Raw genomic sequence first — 8886 nt, forward strand, 5'->3', positions numbered from 1 at the left:
CACTAAAACAACATTTGAACTAAGACGAAGTTCACCTGTTGATCAATCGAAAATGATTCAGTTAATATCCTAGATATGCCCCTGTAGATTTTTTTTGGATTCCAACTTCGGTTGATGTACAGTAAATACCTATGTTTTCACGAACTTAATAAGTAGACATTTTGTAAAAATTATTTCCGTACTCCATGTATACCTTACTACAGAATTATTTTTATTTACCTGTGTACGTTATTTTATTTGGCGGGATTTTGTCCAAGGTTATGGTTTTCTTTTTGATATTGTTTTACATCTAACCCCCTTGTTTTATTAATTTTGTATTAACATTGTGTCATAGATCAAATTTATTCGTTCAGTGTATGTTCACTTGTTTTTGTTAATATGTCTTTTGATTGAGTTAAGCCATTTCAATTGATATTTTATAGTGTGTCTTTCTATGTTGTGATGTTACACTATTGTTTCAGGTAGGTTGAAGGTTGGCGCCTATTAAAACGTTTAAACCCGCTGCATTTGTTTGCACCTGTCCTTAGTCAGGAACTTGATGTTCAGTGGTTGTCGTTTGTTGATGTGGTTCAAAATTGTTTCTCGTTTCTCGTTTTTTATATAGATTAGACCGTTGGTTTTCCTGTTTTAATGGTTTTACACTTGTCATTTTGGGGCCCTTTATAGCTTGCTGTTCGGTGTGAGCCAAGGCTCCATGTTGAAGGCCATACTTTGACCTATAATGGTTTACTTTTACAAATTGTGACATGGATGGAGAGTTGTCTCATTGGCACTCATACCACATCTTCTGATATCTATTTGATTTTGTTAATTTTTTTTTTTTGGTTTTCGAAAGTATCCTAAGATATGTCATAAGATACATCTTAGGACAAATTTTATGACCATCTTATGACTATCATATGATATGTCATAGAATGTAAATCATAGCTGTCATAAGATAGTCATAATGACAGTCAAAAGTGAAAATATATAAGTATGAAAATAATAAATATTACTATTCTTATCTTATACGAATATTTCATACTTTTTATTATAATGAACACGATGAACATGAAATTATATATGAAAAGGAGTTAATATCTGAGTTAATAATTTGTTAAAATTTAGTTAGAACTTCGCGTTCATGTATTATTATGATGAAGTGTTATCTAAAGCCTCGGTCACACCTTTAAGCTGTGGTCACACCTTACCGGATAGCTCGAACGGACGCCGAACGGATGAAAAAAAAAATTTCCGTTGACAAAATTTGTATCCGTTGGGTGTCCGTTGGTATACTGATCAAATAAAACGAACTGGTAACGAATGCCTAACGGACACTCACAGGATATGCAACGTACGAGAAACTGAAACGTACCGGACAGAACGGACGTCGAACGTACATCCAACGGACGATAACCGCATAAAACTGACACCTAACGGAAGCGTACCGGATAAAACGGATGAACAAGATAAGCGAAAAATTAAAAGCGATAATTATAATACATATCTTTCAGGACTAAGCAATGATCTTGCCCACCATCTCCTTTGTTTTCTCCTTCTTCTCGAGCTATCCGTTAAGGTGTGACCGAGGCTTAACGGATAGCTCGAACGGATTCCGAACGGATAACTTTTTTTTCAGTCCGTTCATGTCCGTTAGACGTCCGTTCTTATCCGTTAGACGTCCGTCCATATCCGTTTCATGTCCGTTTAGCGTCCGTTTTATCCGTCGACGTCCGTTCTGTCCGGTGGAAAATTTTGAGCATGTTCAAAACTTTGAACGGACGTCCAACGGATGGAGTGTCCGCTGAACGTCCGGTAGGCGTCCGTTTTGTACGGTACTCGTCCGTTTCATTTCCGTTTTGTATCCGTTACTTGTCCGTTATACATCCGTTAGAGGTCCGGTAGACAAATTCACCAACGGACTTCTACCGGACGTATAACGGATAAAACGGATGATGAACGGATGGGAAACGGACATGAACGGTAGGATAACGGATACCTACCGAATGTAAAACGGATAAATGCCAATTGAAAATTTCGCGTCACTCAGAAATGACAATTATTGATATGTCAGATTTTTTGAGTGTCATGAACTCTATTACTCACGATGAATCTTGGAGTAAGAGCATGTCTTATTCAGGTCCAACTGAACTTAAATGATGCAAATATAAACTTCTAGTTGTCGAAAGGAGAAGAAGGAGGAAAAAAAAGGAGATGATGGGCAAGATCATTGCTTAGTCCTGAAAGATATGTATTATAATTATCGCTTTTAATTTTCCGCTTATCTTGTTCATCCGTTTTATCCGGTACGCTTCCGTTAGGTGTCCGTTTTATGCGGTACTCGTCCGTTGGATGTACGTTTGACGTCCGTTCTGTCCGGTACGTTTCAGTTTCTCGTACGTTGCATATCCTGTGAGTGTCCGTTAGGCATTAGTTACCCGTTCGTTTTATTTGATCAGTATATCAACGGACACCCAACGGATACAAATTTTGTCAACGGAAAACTTTGTTTTACATCCGTTCGGCGTCCGTTCGAGCTATCCGGTAAGGTATGACCACAGCTTAATTGGGAATACTTTTAACATTTGATACATCGAGTACGCGCTCAAAGAAAGAAGAAATATTATAAATATTTATTAAAAATAATCATGACTAAGAAAAGGATTCCAAATTTTACGTCGCAGGAGATTCAAATTATAAATGAGCTACATATATGGTTTATGTATAGAATTTTAGCATATGCCATTCCAAACGTTGCCTAGTTGGGCCCCCCTTTTTTCAAAATCCTGGATCTGCATGTTGCATGTGCAAATAAAATGCAGTAAATGACACTTATCACCTTAGAAACAAACATGTGATGTCGTAACATTTATGACAATCATAAGACCATCATAAGTCATGTCGCGAGGTGTCTTAAGTGTACTATAAAAGTTATGACATATCATAACTTGAGACCCTTTCGAATACATATCTCACGACTATGACATGTCCTTAAACCATCGTAAGACATGTCTTAGTCATAAGATACTTTCGAAAACCAGGCCCCAGGTCTTGCCTTTTAATTTCCTCCTTGTCTCTCGTATAAATAATTATAAATCCATGATACCCTATGTGAAAAGATCTACAACATTTTAAAAGTTGGTGATATGTAAATGTGACCTGCAGTCACCTATCATTTTGCCTGATATGACTGTTAATAGTATTTTAAATATTTCCAATAAACAGTAATTTTCAACGTAATACAAAGAGGATAATCAAAATATAAAAACGGAATATCTGAAACCTTAAGTTAAAATTAAAGGAAAAAAAATGCATATTATAGAGACTGACAGAATTTATGATGTTAAGCACCAACTGAGTCACGTTGCATGTAATAACATCGTCGAATTCAATCTCAGTTTTTTGCCGGAATTTATCTTACTTGTAAAGCACAGGCTATTCTATTGATAATCAAGAAACATTGCACTTCAATGCACTGAATATTATAGCAAATTATTTTACCGCACATACATGCTCAATTACAATGTTTCCTGTTAGGTATTTAGATCTACCTTTTTGGTTGGGACTACATTAACTTGCGTATACACTAGTACTATTCGTAGACTACTAGTGCTACGATTTTGACGTTGATTGACTGGCAGTAACCCTTCACATAAGCTTCTATCCTCGTGCACTTTTTACTCGGTTCACTTTTTACACAGTGAAAATGTATTCATACTTTCAAATTCAAATATCGTCATGAATATACATAAACTATTGGCTTCTTTATGTTAAGCAATCAGCAATCAATCATATTCAAATCACGACTACCGTTTGATAAAAAAAAATACTTAAATTATACAGGAAATGCTGGTCATGCGCAACGGCTAAAATATTCACGATTTTATAGTTTTCTTCGCTAGAAACATACACGATCGATCTTCCTAAAGATAACAAGTTTATAAGGTATTGTCGAAATAAATGTTAATGGCCTTTGATATGAATTTATAATTACAGATTCCACCACTATAACTCGTGTATTACGATATTTCTCCACTCTCAACAGTTAAATTTTAATTATTTAAAAAGTTCGGCAAGCCTCGCGTTTTAAATATTAAAATTTAATTGTCTCGAGTGAAGAAATATCGTAACACACTTGTTGCAGTGGTGGAATCTATATATCAGCTTCATTTGGTCTCATTTGGATAGTTCTTTCATTGGCAATCATATTTCATCTCCTTATTTTATACTTACATAATAGAAAGTTTTACATTTGTTAGATGACCGACTTCGAGATTTTGATGTTCTGGTGTACAATCCAACTAATGCGTCATGGAACAATTACGACAAAGGACCTTCAATTTTGTGTCATCATCAAACTGGAGAATCTCCGCTTATTTTGAATGTGACAAATAAAAGGTCGATTTGTTAAAATTATTATGAGAAAAAACCATGACATACAAGAGCATTCCCTTTGTTTGTGTGAAGTTGAGGTTTATGGAAGGAAAAAATCTGGTGAGCTTAATATAAGAAATCCCAGAATATGTATGTCAAAAATTTTACAACTTTAGAAACATTTTTTTTTGCACTGGTTCCGGCCACCCCTTTACATGTGTGCTTAATTATTTCAATCATTTAATAATCAGTACAAGATCTGGATTGGTTTTAAAGTGGTGGTTTATGGAAGGATAAAATCTGATGAGTTTAATGTGAAATCCCAGAATATATATTTCAAAAGTTTCATTACTTTCGAAACAATGTTTCATAAATCTCTTTGTCTTAATCATGACAGCTGAATATTTCCTTTAATCCGAATTCAAATAAAATATTTCAGATCTGGAATGAAAAAAGGGATACAAATTAGATTCATCTGACAATTTATTGTTTTGTGCATTGGTTTTGGCCTCCCCTTTACATTTGTTCTTAATTATTTTCAATTATTTAATAATCAGTGTAAATTCTTGCATGCATTGGATATATTTCTTAATATCATTTATGTACACCGGGTACTCCGATTCGAAATCCGCGGAAGGATCTGAATCCTGAGGAGCAAACACACAGTGCAGTTCGTCAGTAAATTTGATCCAATTCCCAAGGAGGATTATGCTCCGTGGGAATCGGATCCAGATTTTACCTACCCTCTGTGTTGCGTTCTCGTGAAATTCCTCCTCGGGATTCCGATCCCTCCGCGGATTTCTGATCAGGATACCTGGTGTGTTGTGTTTTGCTTATCATGTGTTGTAATGATTTATATGCCGCCAATGGATATTTTAATAAGAAAGTAAGCATTTGGATTCCATTAGATTTTTATTTGTACAGGTTGTTCAGGATTTTCTACCCCGGTAAAGATTACCGTAGCCGTAATTTGCTAAAATATTTGGAATTTTGGGTGCTTAATGCTTTTCATCTTCATATTTGCTTTGACCTTTAAACTATTTTGATTCGAGTCTTAAAAAATAGAAATATTAAATATACTAGTAATAAGAAGAAGATATGGTACGATTGCCAATGACAAAACTATCCACATTGACCAAAGAACATCGATAATCACTGCTGACTCTTATTCATCGCCACCTTGTCGGACTCTCTGCTGACGGATAGGACTGGCTCCAATGATTATATCAGTCCAATAGCTTATCAGCATGGCAAATATTATAATAAGTAGCCCAGGATACAAAAGTGTCAATCGAATGTGGCTAGAAGACACTATTCCGAATAATAAAGTTGTCCACAACATCATCTAAAAATATATCAAGAATACAAACTTTGAACTACTTGAGTGTAGAAAATCACAAAACGATGCGGAAGGTATCACAATGACATCCAAAACTCAAATGTCGAAGAGTAACTGACAACGCTATGACGCTACGACGAAAAAACGAAAAAATCAAGAAAACACCACATAGAAAACTTAAGACTGAGCAACATAAACCCTACAAAACCAGACCAACCCAAACCTCCCAATTACTCTTGTTCATCGTACCCAAACAAATATACTTCGTAACCATACAAATATACTTCGTAACCATACAAATATACTTCGTACCCATACAAATTTACTTCTGCTGGTGCTGGTGATGTCATAACTGGGGGCCTTGGTATCGTAAAGTATACATAACTAAGACAGTTGTTAGGTAATGGTCAAACAAAAAAATCAGTTATCCCAGCTTTTGAACTGGAAGAAAACTTCAGGTAATTGATGGATGAAATTGAGACTATGCTAGAAAATGGGTAAAACGCGGGGCCAGCTGAACCAAAATTTCGTATTATCAAAACATATCAAGGCTTTTCGATCATGCATTCAGAAATATTTTCAGAAACCCCCTATATATCATAATGTCATGGGCTTCTAATTCTTAGAAAAAGAACAGTTTTTCCCTTTCTAATGGTCAACAACTATACAACAATTTACCAAGAAACAAATTTAAAGTGTAAAACATGATCGTTAAACTTTGTTTTGCGAAAATATAGATAATCAATTAGAGTACAGTGGGACAAACAATGATATATCATAATACGCATAGCAGTAAACATAAGAGAATCACTATGCTCCTGCAAAGTTTTAACCAGTATTTGTCTACTATAATAAAAGTTCTTTTGTCAAAGGTTAAATTGTACTCTCTTTCTCCACATTCATTTGAATATTTTTATACGTAGAAGAACCTGAGTGTCCCTGTTCATGTGATTATAAACAGAATGCAGAATCCATTGCTGAACAAGTTTCACCACAACACTCCGAGGAAGAGTGGCGACAAATACTGCAACCACGACTTACGAAGCTACAGAATGAAATGAAATTGGATAAACGAAATTTATCAAGATGGAGAAGGAACTATATGTCTGCCGCAGACAAAAGGGATACTGCTAGATATGTGGGAATCGTAGGAGTTGTCGTTCTTTGTGCTGTTGTTGGGACAGTTGTTCTGCTTGATTTACTTTTTCTAAAAAAACATATTAGACAGATCAGAAGATTACGTGGTCAATGATATTTACATTGTATTTGAACATTAATGCATTACACTTATTGCGTTATTGCACTAAATATACAGTTGTAACTTCTACTAAGTTTAAATCAACCAGATTAAAATTATCTATAATGCAGCACATCTGTAAACGTGTATTTATTTTCTGTATAACCGACCGTTAAAGGAATTAAAGAAATAACAGTACAGGATTTGAAGATTGCCACTGTCAAATCCAAAACTGACAATGGCAATTCTAAAAATACAGTACTATTATTCCTATTATAATGCAATACTCTTTAAATGTTATAAATTAAACATTTCAAATATACCGTAAACGTCGACTGCGATTGCGCAAAGTTTTTGCCAATGACTTCGGCAGATGCCATCAAATAAAAATTGTCGTTACATGCAAAATTGCATTAGAATAAGGCACCATGTTGCATTTTTATCGGTTTGGTCAACAACAACGATGTTACTTGATTAACGAGTTGTGTACATATTAGAATTAGAATACATATTAGTCTACAACAACCAGTCGTATACTGATTGCCTGACATTGAAATGATTGATATAAGATTTATTATGATTATCTGTAAAAGGATTGATTGATTAGTGTTTAACGACACTTTTAGCACTATTGTGCTATTGCGTAGCGGTCAGTTTTTTTTTGGCGTAGGAAGGTGGAGTGCACTACCGACCATCGATAGGAAAACTGACAACTCTAGTCAATTTAGATTCGAGTCGAGCGCACCTGCCACGTGCAGGATTCAAACTCACAAAATTAGTGTTAACAGGCTAGTGAAACAGTACTACTTCAACCACTCGGCCAAAGAGGCCCATCAGTAAAAGGAAATTTTGGGTATACGTCAATGAGAAAACCGAATAATACACATGTGCCAGCCATAAACAAAGCTCAATAAATATTTTTAAAAATACCAAATACCCCTGTCCGCCCCCTAACAATTATAAAAACTAAAAACAAAAACAAAAACAAACCAAGAAACCATAGCAACATTTAAATAGAAGAAATTAAAGAAAAAAGAAGCACACCTTCGAAAAGCAAATCCAACATCAGAAACCCTCATTGAGATATGGCTCGAGGCAACTGCTGATAAAAAAAATTCTGGAATTGGGACATTAGCATTAACAAAGTTTAGATTTTATCCTGCAATCGGTACAGGTACACATACATGTGCTTTATTTAGTACACAAATATAGACTCTTATTAAGAAGTATACATGTATGTTACGTTAGCAGACACAAACAATATTTTGCTTAAATTCAAACGAAGTGTTTTTTATATGTTGTGTTAGCCAAGAACCATCATTGGTTAAACTATATTTTTTTAAAGAATGGCGAAAGATACCAAAGAGATATTCAAACTCAATAGTCGGATATCAACATAGAATGACATGGCAAAAAACGAAAAGACAAACAACAGTACATAAAACACAAAATATAAGTTAAAGATTGAGCAACACAAACCCCACAAAAAACCGGGAGTGATTCCAGGTGCTCCGGAAGGGTAAGCAAATCCTGCTCCACATGTGACACACGTCGTGTTTTGGAAGATAAAATAGATGTATTGATGAGATATTATGGTCAGTGTTATCATCCTTTTTGACTGACAAAAATGTTGGTCTGAAGACAGTATCGCTTCTTTTCGGGTCTTTGTTTACATCTTTTATCATTAAATATTTATCTAGAAATTTATTGCTATAACGAATTTAATTGCCTTAGTTCTATGAAAATCACATTCTGAGGTAAGTTTACAGCATATCTAAGTAAATAAATCTTCTAAAAGGAGATTTTTCGCATTGAAGAGGATATTCGATTTTGCCTATTTCGAAAGACAAAAGTATGACATGTTATTCTTCCTTTAACTATAGCGCAAACGCCTCAATCATATTGAATATGTATTATAAATAATGAAAATAATGTCAATGTCAATTCATAGTAAAAT

The sequence above is a fragment of the Mytilus californianus genome, unplaced genomic scaffold, assembly GCF_021869535.1.
Source record: "Mytilus californianus isolate M0D057914Y unplaced genomic scaffold, xbMytCali1.0.p SCAF_12, whole genome shotgun sequence".
NCBI lineage: Eukaryota > Metazoa > Mollusca > Bivalvia > Mytilida > Mytilidae > Mytilus > Mytilus californianus.